The following is a 14,193-nucleotide window of genomic DNA, read 5'->3' as shown; positions in this document are numbered from 1 at the left end:
TAAAAACCGTTCTTAGCTATGAGACGTTCAGAGACAGGCTGTGGGCAGGACTTGGTCCATATGGCAAAGTATGGCCCTGGCACTGGGCGTATAGTGTGTAAAATAGACATGGTCCTTGCTATCTTAAAGTTTGCAATCCAGTCAAAAGAATGTTTGTGTACATTAATGGAAATACTTAGAAGAAATCTAGGAGTTTTGACGTTCTGAAGAGCAGGCACCGCTTAGATATTTCCATATCTTCATTCAATGCTAGTAACTTTGGACGACAAGGATAGATAGTGCAGTTAAGAGCTGGAGGGTATGAGCGAAGGATTTGGTTTCCTAATCTGTGCTCTTTAATGCCCCAGTGGTAGGCTTCTGGCAGAGTAACTTTTATTAGTTTGGTTGTAGGCTCATTAGATTTATCAGTAAAGTAGAGGAATAAGCCCCAATGAAATTATGAAATCAGATAACATAGGAGGAAGACATAGCAGAAAGAAAGCACTCAGGAACACTACTATTTGGCAATAATACCTTGTATATAAATAAATTTGTATATCATTGCAGTATATATAGAATGCAGTATTTTAACAAGGGGATGTCTGTTACCAAGAAATGATGGGATGGTATTTATGAAAGAACTCTGGCCATTGAAAGGTGTGCTTTTTGGAAAAGACCTCTAATAGGGAACGCTTGGAGGGACTAATGAGGGGTGTGGGTATATGTGTGATACAGAAACCACTGTGCTGGGGAAGGATGTGGCAGAGAGCTGTAAAAGAAGAAAGGAAAAAAAGGTGATGTTCTGGTGGAGAAATGCAAAAGAATCGTGCATGACAGGAACTATAGATGATTGTTACTAGTACAGATTATAAAATTTACAGAGACACCATAAATGACTCTTAATCTCACAAAACAAACTGGGGGTTGCTGGGGGGAGGTGGGGTTGGGAGAGGGGGAGGGGGTTATGGACATTGGGGAGGGTATGTGCTATCGTGAGTGCTGTGAAGTGTGTAAACCTGGAGATTCACAGACCTGTACCCCTGGGGATAAAAATACATTATATGTTTATTAAAAAAAAAAATTGGGGGGCACCTGGGTGGCTCAGTGGGTTAAACCTCTGCCTTCGGCTCAGGTCATGATCTCAGGGTCCTGGGATGGAGCCCCGCATCGGGCTCTCTGCTCGGCAGGAAGCCTGCTTCCCCGTCTCTCTCTCTGCCTGCCTCTCTGCCTACTTGTGATCTCTCTCTGTCAAATAAATAAATAAAATCTTAAAAAAAAAAAATTGGAAGGGGAGGCGAACCATAAGAGACTATGGACTCTGAAAAACAACCTCAGGGTTTTGAAGGGGCAGGGGGTGGGAGGTTGGGGGAACCAGGTGGTGGGTAATAGGGAGGGCACATATTGCATGGAGCACTGGGTGTTGTGCAAAAACAACGAATACTGTTATGCTGAAAAAAATAAAAGCAAAAAAAAATTTACAGAGAAACACACTATAATGGGGATGTGTTCTTTAGATGTACACTGGAAGTTTCATTCTGCTGAAAGAGATCTGCTGTAATTTTTGAGTAGCTATTAAGTCTTCTAGAAGGTAAAAGAAACAGTGGTAGGAACCATTATTCTGGGTTTACTTTTTACCAGTGATTGGGGAAATAGAATGGATAGACTCTTGAAGGGAAAAAAAATAACCACTTTATTTAAAAGATTGTAATAATGTTGAGAAATAAGCTCAGCTTGAATCTTATATTTTATTTTTTTTAAAAGATTTTATTTATTTATTTGACAGAGAGAGAGAGATCACAAGTAGGCAGAGAGGCAGGTAGAGAGACAGGAGGAAGTAGGCTCCCCGCCAAGCAGAGAGCCCCATGCTGGGTTCGATCCCAGGACCCTGAGAGCATGACCTGAGCTGAAGGCAGAGGCTTAATCCACTGAGCCACCCAGGCGCCCCCCCCCCCCCTTTTTAAAGATTTTTTTTATTTATTTGACAGAGAGAGAGAGATCACAAGTAGGGAATCTTATATTTTAGAAAGCACATGTTTCAGAAGAAAAATATGGGCACAATCTCATGGTTATAGGCTTCAAAAAACAAATGGGTTCACAAAGAACAGGAAATTCTTAAATTTTGACATAATAACCACAAAAATTCAAAGAGAAAGGAAATGGAGAGGAATGTTGAGAGAAGTATCTGTCTACAAAGCACAGATCAGCTATGAAAGATGGAGAGAGGCAGATAATCAAAGATATATGTCAAAGGCGTCATGAACCTATAAGAAAGGAAACTAGTCCCTGGGTTGTGCCTACCAAAATGCTGAGGGCTACCAAAAAGGGATTTTGACCAAGATTCACTGAGTATCTACTACATGCCAAGTACTATGTAAAGTTGTTGTTGTTGTTTTTAAATAATTTTTATTTAGTTCTCACAACAACTCCATGAAGATGGATGCTGTTTTTAATCCCCACTGCATAGTTGAGGGAAGTTGAGCTGGGAGAAGTTAGGTGATTTTCCAGGGTAGCAATGCTAGTAAGTGGTGAGGTCAGTATTCCAGTCTAGGCCTTTCTGGTTTCAGAGCCCAGCTCCTAACTAACTGTTGTTTTACATAGTTGTTTTTTTCAGAGCAAGTGTAGGGAAAGGACCCATGAGAAAGGGTGACTGATGTTAACAGGTGACCAAGAATGAGAATTACAGCAAACATCGAACCCACTTAATGCTCACTTTGTGAGCATTAAACTCATTTAATGCTTCCATTTAATTCTTCCATAACTCTGTAAGGTGGGTACTGTTATTATTCACATTTACAGATGAGACTGAGGGACAGAGAGATTAAGTAACCTGTTCCAGGTCACGCAGTTCATAAGTGATAGAGCTGGGATTAGAATCCAGGAAGTTGGGCTTCAGAGTACACGTCTGGATTGCTATACTGTACTAAAGAATGGCGCTTCTTATTTTCCCTCCAGTTTCATGAGCAGAGAGAATGGTCTTTAGATTGGAAAAGCCTAGTTAAAATATATTAAAGGAAAAGCTGAAGCCCAGCAAATGTGACATATAGTTCATTGCATAATGATTGTTTAAATCTCAAAACCCAGTGGAATTATAACCCAGATACTGTTTGAACAATCTGTGTTGCTATTCATAGTTTTTAAGTAACTTTGGATTCGTTTTTAAATAAAGCATGTTCAATTAAGCATGGATGCCTAAGCAGAATAGACACAATTTATTTCACTCAGGAGGACAATTTTATTCTGGAAAAGGTGATCTTCAGCCCATTAGGATGAGTGAAATATTATGTATGGTTGGCCACAAGTCTGCCATTTTATGAGTTTAGTCTTAAATAGTTGGTCATGAAATCATTAAATAGGTTGATTCTTAAAGTAGATCTTTTTTAAAAGGAAGAGGACTTAGAAAAGTATGCACTGATAACTCCAGTATGGTTTATGAACATTTTACATGAGTTCACTTGAAAATGACCACGTTAAGCTTATAAATTACCTTTTTGAAAGGAATATGAGGGCAGTATATTCATGGAATGCCTATTACATGATACCTTGATTTCATTCAGGCAGTTGTCTAAATTTTCCATTATCCTAATGGCTGAAATAGATTACTGAGTAGTAAATAGATTGGTAAATAGTAAATAGATTTTCAGCTAGATAAACATCCCTACCCAAAAGAGTATTCTTTGGTGGCTTAGTATTAATTGCATTTCGGGGCTCTTTCTTATCCCATTTTTTATAATTGATTTGGATGAAGATTTAGTGAGTGGCCTGAGAAATTTAGGTGGCACTAAGAATCAAGATTCAGAATGATCTGGTAATGGGGAGGGCACGTTTTGCATGGAGCACTGGGTGTTGTGCAAAAAGAATGAATACTGTTACGCTGAAAAAAATAAATAAAATGGAAGAAAAAAAAAAAAAAGATCTCGCTGGACAGGATTTCAGTTGACCACAAACTTAGTATAAGCTAATAGTGTAGGAAGGCCCAGATGAAGGTAAGTAATAGTACCACTGTTGGAAATAAAAGTTCTGAGATACTTTATGGACTATTGACAGATTAAGCTACATCCCACAACAAGGATGGTGGGAGATTTAAAGAACAGCATTTGAAAAAAGCTGTACTGGGTTTGTTTAATCTGATGGTTAGGTAAGTGGAGACATGCCTGCCTTCAGATGATGAAGGGCTTCAGTATGGGATTCACTGTATTACAGCAGAAGGAAGGCTGATATCAGTGGATAGAAATTAGGAGGAGGTGTATTTCAGTTTAAAATTACCCAGGGAAAATGTAAAAGGTCTTGGACTTACGTGCCTCCTACTGTTGAATGTTTTGAAATAAAGAGAGGAAGACCAGTTCACCAAAGACTTTCTTTGTGGGGTGGGAGGATCTGATATTCTGTATCAGTGTGAAGAAATGATCATTGGAAAGATAACCTCTTATCCAGTTAGTTGAAATTTATAGTAAGACTGGTTTCAATTTCCGTCAGAATACTGAGAATTTATATTTTACCAGCAGGTGGCACTCATGCTTGCTGCCTCCATTTTCATCTTTTCCTTTGATGAGGAGCCTCACCTTTTCCTTAGAGTCAGGATATATAATACCACTCAGTATTTTTGCTTTTTTCCAAAGACCAATCAACATTTTGTCCTTTCTTAACTGTAGAAAATAACTTTGGGATCTTGTAGTATTTTTGATAGACTGTGGCTTCTATTTATCTGAGAAAAGATTTGAACCTATATTTGCATAATAACTAGTAGGATTAAAAGGAATTAAAGTGTTCTCTCTCTCATACATCTTGAGCCTCACTTTTTTTCTGGTTAAGTGTTTTGCATCCCCAAACAAAGTCAAACAACAAACAAATCCCTTCTTAGCCCCATGCCATCCCCAACAGCCTGCTGCCTCTTATTTGCATGTCCTTTACAGACCCAAACATCTCGTAGGTATTGTCTTCATTACTCACTGCTCTCTCATTCCATGTCTGTAAATTCACTGGACTCTTTTATCCTTCCTCTTAGTGGTCCTCAGTATAGTCAAACACAGTTAATGACTTCTTGAATCATTCTGTCCCTTTGACTTCTCTGGTGTCCTACATTCCAGGTTTCTTCTATCTCTCTTGCTGCTTACTGGCTTGCTTTGTTCATTCTTCTTCTTCTTCTTCTCTATAACCAGTGTTAGAATTCTTCACAATACACTTGTTTTTTATTTCTGAAACAGTATTCTCAAGATGTTGTCTAGACCATTTATTTTTAAAATCACGTGAGAGGATTGGTTAACAATGCTTTTTCTTGAATTATTTACCAGATCTGCTGAATCAGGCTTTCTGAGATTGGTGATCACGATTTGTAATCAGCCCCTGCGGTGACTCTTAAGCAAGTTAAAGTTTAGGAATCATTGCAAAGACAAAAGACTATCTAACAACCTAACCTAGGTTGTTTTCTAAGTTCTGAGATCCATGTAGTAAGTTGCCCATTTACATCTCTACTTGGCTATTTTAGAAGTACCTTAAGCTCAGGAATGTCCCTTCACGAAGCCTTTGCTGATGGTCCCTATTTAAGGGAATGGATCCACCATACACCTAAAACAAGTTGAATGATTCTTGTCTTTCACTCGTTCCTATCAATTCAGCCCCTTGACTGTTTGTCTACTCTGTTTACATCCTGCCATCCATTCTGCCACTATCCTGGTGCGTGTCGCTGTCATCTCCTCTTGGTATAGTACCATAGCCACTTCCTGTATGTATCCTTCCCGCACTTTGCTCTAGAGAAAAAAATGTGTATCAATGGTAGGCACGAGAACTCTCTGGGGCTTAAGATATTTTAAAGACCATTGTCCTGGAGTAAAGACTGAATTCCCTAGCAGTCTCTAAGGGTCTTCATTATATATCCCCCCCCACACACCCATTCTCTGTGTCCCTACCATATTAGAGATTTCAGTCTCTTGACATCCCTATTCTCTCTTAACTCAGCACCTTTTCCCATGGTGTTCTCCCCGCATAAAAATTCTTTCCTACTTCTTTTAGCTTCCAGGTCCTGTTTATTTTCAAGTCTGAGCTTAAATGTCACTTCCTCTGACTCCCAGATTAAGTCAGGAGCATTTATTTGTAAATACCATGCACTTAAATTACTTACTCAGTATGTCTTTCCCAGCTAAACTTGTAAGTCTAGGGACTGATTTTTTCCCAGCATCTGGTTTAGTGCCCTTGATTTGAGAAATATATGTTGACAGATTTTTTTTTTTTGAAACATGTATTTATGTTGTGTACAGTTGTCTTGTGCATATGTATGTGTTTTTTACTTAGGCTCCCACTCCTGACGCGGGGCCTAAACTCACAAATCATTGATCAAGAGTCACATGCTCTACTGACTGAGCCAGCCAGGCACCCCTTGGGTGTATGTTTTTTGTTTTTTTTTTTTTTTAATTTTTTTTTTTTCTTTTTTACAGAGAGAGAGAGAGAGAGAGATTACAAGTAGGCAGAGCAGCAGCCAGAGGGGAGGAAGCAGGCTCCCTGCCAAGCAGAGAGCCCGATACGGGGCTTGATCCCAGGACCCTGAGATCATGACCTGAGCTGAAGGCAGAGGCTTAACCCACTGAGCCACCCAGGCGCCCCTTTGGGTGTATGTTTTAAATCCAACTCTGGGAGGTTTGAACTGAGAATAGAACTTAGTATACACAACACAGATGTCCATAATCTTGGCTAATATTATTGTGTGCTGTGTGCCTGGCAAGTATCTCATTTAATTGTCATAACATGCTTGAGTAATTATATATCCATTTTACAGATGTTTACAGGTATAAACAGACACACAGAAGGTTGAATATAACTTCCTTGACATCATACAACCAGTAAATGGAATCACGATAGGCATCTAGGCTGGGTGGCTCAAGGAGCCTTCGACCTGTACTCTGCTAGGTTTCATGCACACTTTATATTCTTTGATTATCTGGGACAGTATGTTGTTAAGTAGCTCACTTTGAAAAAGAGAGGACTAAGTAATATATAAGTTTTAGGAAGATACTGAAATATGTAAAAAAGTAAAAATATGAAATTAATTCATTTTAATATAGTCATAGTAATCATATTGAATGATTGTGGATTCCTCATCTTACTGGTCCTCTGTAGCATTCAGCACAGTTAATGACTTCTTGAAACTGTCCCTTTGGCTTCTCTGGTATCAGAAGTCTCTCCTAACAGTGTTCTAAACTCAGAAACTGGCCAGTTAACTGTGGAAGCAGTTTCATCTTTTTTGGAATATTTTTATCTTGCTACACTCATGTTTGTTTATGAAACAAGGTAGAGGTATAAAGAAATGTAAGGCATTTTAATTATATGAAGCAAGCTAATTAGGATTAGAAAAATAATATCACTTTAAAAGATCTTAAAAGTAAAGCCTTACATTAATTGTTCTTAGGCTCTCCTTCCTGCTTCATTTTCCCCTCCATGAGAAGCTGGTCATTCCAGGCCATGGTTGTAGTAGCTGTTGGCATATTTTTTGTATTAGGAATTCATGCCCAAGAGTGAACAGAGACTAAAAGCTGAACGCAGAGTGAAGCAATAGGAGGCTTCTTCATCTCATTCACGCTCTCTTGAGGGGACTTGAGGAAGGGAAAACAGTGTTGGTTTCTAGCACACCACCTTATTCCAGAGGCTTGATTAACATGTTGGTTCTGGGGAGTCAGGTCTTTCCTAGAAGATTGTTTTGTTATCATACTTGGAAAAAAAGAAGGAAAAGTATCCATACACATACAGAGAGACAGTTATATCTACATAGCTGCTCATGGTGTTTGTATACGAATACTAGAATATAGCTGCCTACCTCTGATAGCCCGTGGAGATAGATCTTTTGGCCTGTCTGTGTGTGTATGTTTAGGAATGCCTGTCTATTCTGTATACACACACACACACACACACGCATATATATTTTCTAGGCTTTGTTAAAATTCTGAATCACCTACAAGGAATTCAATTTTCATTGCCTGGTTGACTTCTAGAATACAAATTATGAGAATGAATGCCATTGCTCCAAAAAGCAAAGGAATCTGTATTTGCTATCTCATTTCTTGTCACATCATCCCTATAAAAGAGGGTAAGCCAGAGATGATATATCTTCAGTTGGTGAATGGTAAGATAGTCACAGTGCAAGAAAATGATCAGGGCACCTGGGTGGTTCAGTCAGTTAAGTGGCTACCTTTGGCTCAAGTCATGATCCCAGAGTCCTGGGATAGCGAGCCCTGTGTCGGTTTCCTTGCTCAGTGGGGAGCCTGCTTCTCCCTCTCCGTCTGCTGCTCCGCCTGCTTGTGCTCTTTCTCTGTCTGCCTCTCTCTGTCAAATTAAAAAACAAACAAAACCCCAAAAATGCAATAAAATGATCTATTCACTGAAACAATTGCCAGGCTTAAATTTAGGTTTTCTGCCTGTCAGGTCAGTGTTATATTCACATATCTATTGCTTCTTTAATCTTAAATATATGCATATATCTAACAAGCAGTTCCCCGCGGCCAGTTTATAGCACTGTGCATTGAAGAAGAGATTAGAGAAATACTCTTTTTTTTAATGTTGGAAACCAAAAATTCAGCCATTTTTCAGAGGCGTTCTGCAAGGTTTTGAGACCGTGAGGAATCTTCTTAAAGCAGGTATTGCTCATTGTGTTTGTGTTGAAAGACTTCAGGTAGATAGCCACAAGCAGCACCAGCACAGGCTGAACTTAATGGAGAAGGGTCAGAAGTTTGTATGTGGGCCCTTGATCTCTGAGTATCCCGTGGAGAGGTATGTATAGACCAGGTCTGACCAGATGGACTGAGGTTTTGCTCCAAGAGAAGGACCTGTCCTTTTCCATTCTCCTTTCTTTTAGGGCTTTTGTGGGAGTAACCTTCCCAGTGAGCTAAGTGGGGTGATCATCTGAGCTTGGGCACCAGCTGCTCAAGGTGGTGTATACTAGTCCTGGAATGTCAGCTGCCTACCTCTGACTACAGATCCTCTGCAAAGTTGGGTCTGTACCTAGTCCTTGTTCTTGGGAGATGGAGAGCTACTGATCCTACCTAGCTTATTTTTAGGCATCTAAGAGATTGCCACCAGGGGTAACACACTGGATAGTCTAGTTTGTCTCTTCATAATTAGGTACTGGAAAGGAAGGTTTAATATATAGAAATGGATTTGGCTTTAATATTTCATTTTGTTTATAGTTCTAAATGTTCAAAATTGATAAGGACTTGGTTTCTTTAGGAAGCCAGTGAAAGCATTAATTTGAATGAGTTAACTCTATTTAAGTGAGTTGAGAACTATGTGTATCCTTTTTCTTTTTTTAAAATTAAGTTTGTCTTAGGATAATTGTAGATTTACATTTAGTTGTAAGAAATAACACAGAGAGATTCCAAGTACCTTTAATGTGGTTTTCCCCAATGGGCACATCTTGTAAAACCATAGTACAACTGTATAACCAGTTTATTGACTAGTATAGTAAAGATACAGAACATTTCCATCACCATAAGGATCTCTCATTTTGCCCTTTTACAGCCACACCTTCTTTCCTCCCACCCTCATCCCCTTCTTAGGCCCTGGCAACCATTAATTATTTCTCTTTCTATAATTTTGTTACTTCAAGAAGTTATGTAAATGGAATTATATAGTATATAGGCTTTGGGGATTAGCTTTTTTTTAAATTTTAAACTCAACATAATTTTCTGGTGATTCATCTAGGTTGTTGCATCTGTCAATAGTTTGCTGCTTTTTATTTCTGAGTTTTATTCCCTTCCTACTCTTCATTTAAAACCACATTCCACAGGATGATAATTTTTGCTTCAATCATAACACTTAAGAAAGTTCAAGACAAGGAATGTCTATTACATTTACCCTTGTTTTTGCTTATTATGTTCTTTCTTCTTTCCTGATGTTCCAGGGTGTCCATTCTTTTATTGTTTCCTTTCTGTTTAGAAAACTTGCATTAACCATTCTTTCGGGGTAGTTTTGCTGACAATAAAGTCTCTTCATCTTAGAATGTCTTGATTGTCCCATCATACTTCAAGGTTCTTTCACTGGACTTAGGATTCTAAGTTGACAGTTACTTACTTTGAGCACTTGAGGAATACTGTGCCACTCGCTCCAACCTCCCTGGTTGCTAATGAGAAATACAGTCATTCACCTTCTTTCTCTTAGAGCTAAGTTGTCATCTCTTTCATGCCACTTTGAAGATTTCTGGGTTGTTGTTGTTGCTTTGTCTTTAGTTTTCAGAAGTTTAAAAATCTGTGGATTTTCAGAAGTTTAAAAATCTGTGGATTCCTTTAGAATGGTCATACGTGGATAAATCTGTGTATTTGTGTCTTCTGCCGAATTTGGGATGTTTTTGGCCATTATGTCTTCAAATACTTCTTCAGTTCTACTCTTTATCTTTTCCTTTTCTGAGACTCTGATGATACGTTAGGTCTTTTGTTCTAGTCCCATAAGTACCTTGGTGTCAATTTATTTATTTATTTATTTTCAGCCTGTTTTCTCCTTTAGATTGGAAATTTCTGTTTGTTATTTCTTCCAGTTCATTTTTTCCTCTGAACCATCTATTATGTTGTTGAATCCTTTGAGTTTTTTAAAAAAATGCAGCTATTGTATTTTTTAGTTGTAAAATTTCCATTTGGTTTTTCTTTGTATCTTCTATTTCCTGGATGAAACTTACTGTATTTTTATTTGTTTTAATATTGTAATTATAATTATTGGAGCAGTTTTATCATGTCTGCTTTAAAAATCTTTGTCAGACTATCTGACATCTCTGTCTTATTAGTATTGGCATCTGTTGATTATCACTTTTTAATTCAATTTGAGATCTTTTTGGTTCTTGGTATGATCTGTGGTTTCTTTTGGAAACCTAGACATCATGAGTGTTAGGTTGTGAGACTCCAGATCTTATTTAAACTTCTGTTTTAGCTGCTTCCTTCTGGTACTGCTCTGACAAGGGGTCCTGCCTTACTGGTAGGTGGGGGTAAAAGTACAGGTTCCCCTCCATTGATACCTGTTAGAGGGTGCTCATCCTTACTGTTGGACAGAAATGGGAGTTCTCCTTACTAAGTCTTCTCTGAAACTTCACTGGCTAGTTAGGGATAGGAATGCTTCATTGCTCTTCCCTATGTGGCCTCCATTGACTCATGGTGACAGTAGCATCACTACCACTGGATTGGGCATTGGTGAAAGTTCTCATTCTCTCTAAGTCTCCTCTGACACTACCCCATTGGGCTTTATTACAGGAATGCCACTAGCACTCTCCATGTGGGAGGAGAAGGGATTTGTCATTGCCTTGTTGGGATTGAAAGTCTTCACTTTCTTAGACTTCTCCGATACCATCCTGCTCAGTGGAGGGAGAATTGGGGTACCTTGTTACATGTTGTGGAGGGTGGACATCTAGGTTTTTCCACACAGCTTTTGCTGGCATGGGTGGATGTGTTAGTCAAGGTTTTCCTTAGAAACAGAACCCATAGGAGATATATCTATATCTGTATTTGTGTCTGTATACATATAGAACCACATCACACAGTATTATGATTTTTGCTTCAACCATAAAAAGTATGGGTGTGTGAGTGTGTGTGGAGAGAGAGAGAGAGAGATATGATAAGGAACTACTAGCTCACTTGATTCTGGAAGCTGAGTAATCCCAAGAGCTTGAGTTGGCAATTTGGAGACCCAGGAGACCTAACGTGTAGTTCCAGTCCAAGTCTTGTAAGCCTGAGGACCAGGAGAGCCAATGATGTAGTTCCATCCTAAAAGCTGGCAGGCTTGAGACCCAAGAAGAGCAGATGTGCATTAGGGAGGGCAATCTGCTTTACAGACATACCAGAATAATGTTGACCAAATATTTAGATACATTGTTGTCCAGCTAACTCGATTCATAAAATTAACTATCACAGTGGGTATGGGGCCACAGTTTTTTCTGTGGTGTTTTTGGCCAGAATAGAAGAACAGATATTCTTACAAGGTTTTTTTTTTTTTTTTCCTTTTCCTAGATACCTTCTTTTCTGTTGTTGTTTGTTTGTTTGTTTCTTTTTTCTTTTTTTTTTTTTTTTGCTAGAGAGAGTAGCTTTCACGGAGCCTTTTTCTGTCTGTATGCATGGGCATTTCCAGGTTATCAAGCTTCTTCAGTTCCAAGTCTGGGATATATGGTAAAAAGGAACCAGGAGGCTCACCACCGTGTCTTTCCTTAGGTCCTGAGATCCCAGCAGGTCTGCCTTCTTCCATCTTTCAGAGTCTTCTGTTTGTGTTGTATATATTGTCCAGGGTTTTTAATTACATTAGTAAGTGAGATAGGAACAAATGTCTGCTCTAGTTCCCTGAAAGTGGAAGTCTCCTATGTAACCTCTTTTCAAGGCTTTTTAAGGCATTTCAAGGTTCCTTGGATAACAAAAGAAAAGGGAACGAGCAGAAATTTGGAACTGGAGAGAGTTTAGGCCAAGAAAACTAAAAAGTGCTGCAGAGAATAGAAGTTGGGAAGTGGCATATAGTAGAGATTTGCAAAGAAGTCATTTAAGCCTGCACATGTATTCTAAAACCAAACCACTTGTAACAGTGTCACAATTCTTAATTTTTAATCTTAGTTCTCTGCTTAAGCCCCTTCAGTGGCTTTCCGTTATATTAGAATAAAGTCCAGAACCTTGCACATTCTCCCTTCCTCATCCAGTGCCAATCTTCATTTTCGGTGCTCTGGTCACAATGTCTCTCTCAGTCTTCAAGGTTCTCTGCTGTCTGTTATGTCTGGACTCCCTTCAAGGTACTGTTCCCTCTCACTGGATGGCACATTCTTCCCTAGAGTTTGGTTGGTCACTGCTGTCTCTCAGGTATTCATTTAAATGTCCCATTTCAAGGAAGGCCGACTTAGGTGAGGCCTCCTTGCTGTAAGTTTCCCTGGCATTTCACATTTCCCCTCTCTCCACTTTCATCATACTTCATTGTTAACTACTTTAAAAAAAAAAATCTTTGTACCAGACTATAAGATATGTCTGTTTTGTTAACTCTTTTTTTTTTTTTAAAGATTTTATTTATTTGACAGACAGAGATCACAAGTAGGCAGAGGGGCAGGCAGAGAGAGAGAGAGCAGGAAGCAGGCTCCCTGCTGAGCAGAGAGCCTGATGCGGAACTCGATCCCAGGACCCTGGGATCACGACCTGAGCCAAAGGCAGAGGCTTTAACCCACTGAGCCACCCAGGCGCCCCTGTTTTGTTAACTCTTTATCAGTCAAACCTAGCAACGTCCCTGGTCTGTAGCTATATTTATATAGTGCATTTATTTATTTATTTATTTATAAGCTATATTTATATAGCTTAGACGTATTTGGGTATATCCTTGTGTCTTTGAGTGACCTACTTATTTCTGTAGTGTTGAGATTGACTATGCATTGTTGGATTACCTGAGTCTGTTCTTTTTTAAGCATTCACTTTAATTTGTAATTATACAGCTATATGGTTTAAAAATCAAAAAGTATGCAAATGTATACAATGAAAAGTCTGTTTCCACCCTGATGCCATCTGCCCAGTTCCCACCTGCCTCTTACCATTGTAACTAAGTTTTTATGTATATTTCCAGATTTCCTTTACGTAAATACACGCAAATATACACAGCTTTAGCCACCCACCCATTCATATTTTTTCTCTCTTTAGCATAAATAATAGAAAACTACATATGTGATTTTGTACTATTCTCCCACTTAATATATCTTGGAGATCTTTTTGTATTGGTTCATAGAGAATGTCTTTTTTCCCTTTGATAATTGCATAGTATTTATTTTGTTACACTATTATAAATCGTATTTTTTTTTTTAATTTTGGTTTCAGCATGTTTGTTTCTAATATATGGAAAAGCAGGTGATTTTAGTATATCGAACTTACATCCTGCAATCTTGATAAACTCCTTCTTCTTTATTAGCTGTAATAGTCTACCGGATTTTCTACATAGATAATCATGTTGTCTTCAAATAAAGATAGAATTATTTCTTCTTTTCCAATCTGAATGACTTTTGTTTTTTTTCTGGTCTTATTCCACTGTTTCTAGTATAGCCTCCAGTATGATGCTGAATAGAAATTTTGAGAATTGACATCCTTGTCTTGTTCCAGTGTCACTGGGAAAGCATCAATCTTTGATTTATAAATTTGTTGCTAGCTATAGTTTTTCAAAGATGCCTATTATCAGGTTGAGGAATTTCTATTTTAATTTCTTAAGATTGTCTTATTTTGGGGAATGAATGCTGTTGACTTTTGTCAA

The 14,193-nt window shown here is 38.5% G+C and overlaps 1 protein-coding gene across 4 annotated transcripts in view; it reads left to right on the top strand.

The window, feature by feature from the left end:
• VPS8 (VPS8 subunit of CORVET complex) overlaps positions 1–14,193 on the top strand; it is a 270,200-nt gene that overhangs the window by 65,603 nt on the left and 190,404 nt on the right. The gene's annotated exons all lie outside the window — the stretch shown is intronic.

Source organism: Meles meles, chromosome 4 (assembly GCF_922984935.1).
Source record: "Meles meles chromosome 4, mMelMel3.1 paternal haplotype, whole genome shotgun sequence".
NCBI classification, from domain to species: Eukaryota; Metazoa; Chordata; class Mammalia; order Carnivora; family Mustelidae; genus Meles; species Meles meles.
The sequence above is the reverse complement of the archived record's forward strand: the minus strand, read 5'-3'. Positions and strand labels throughout refer to the sequence as shown.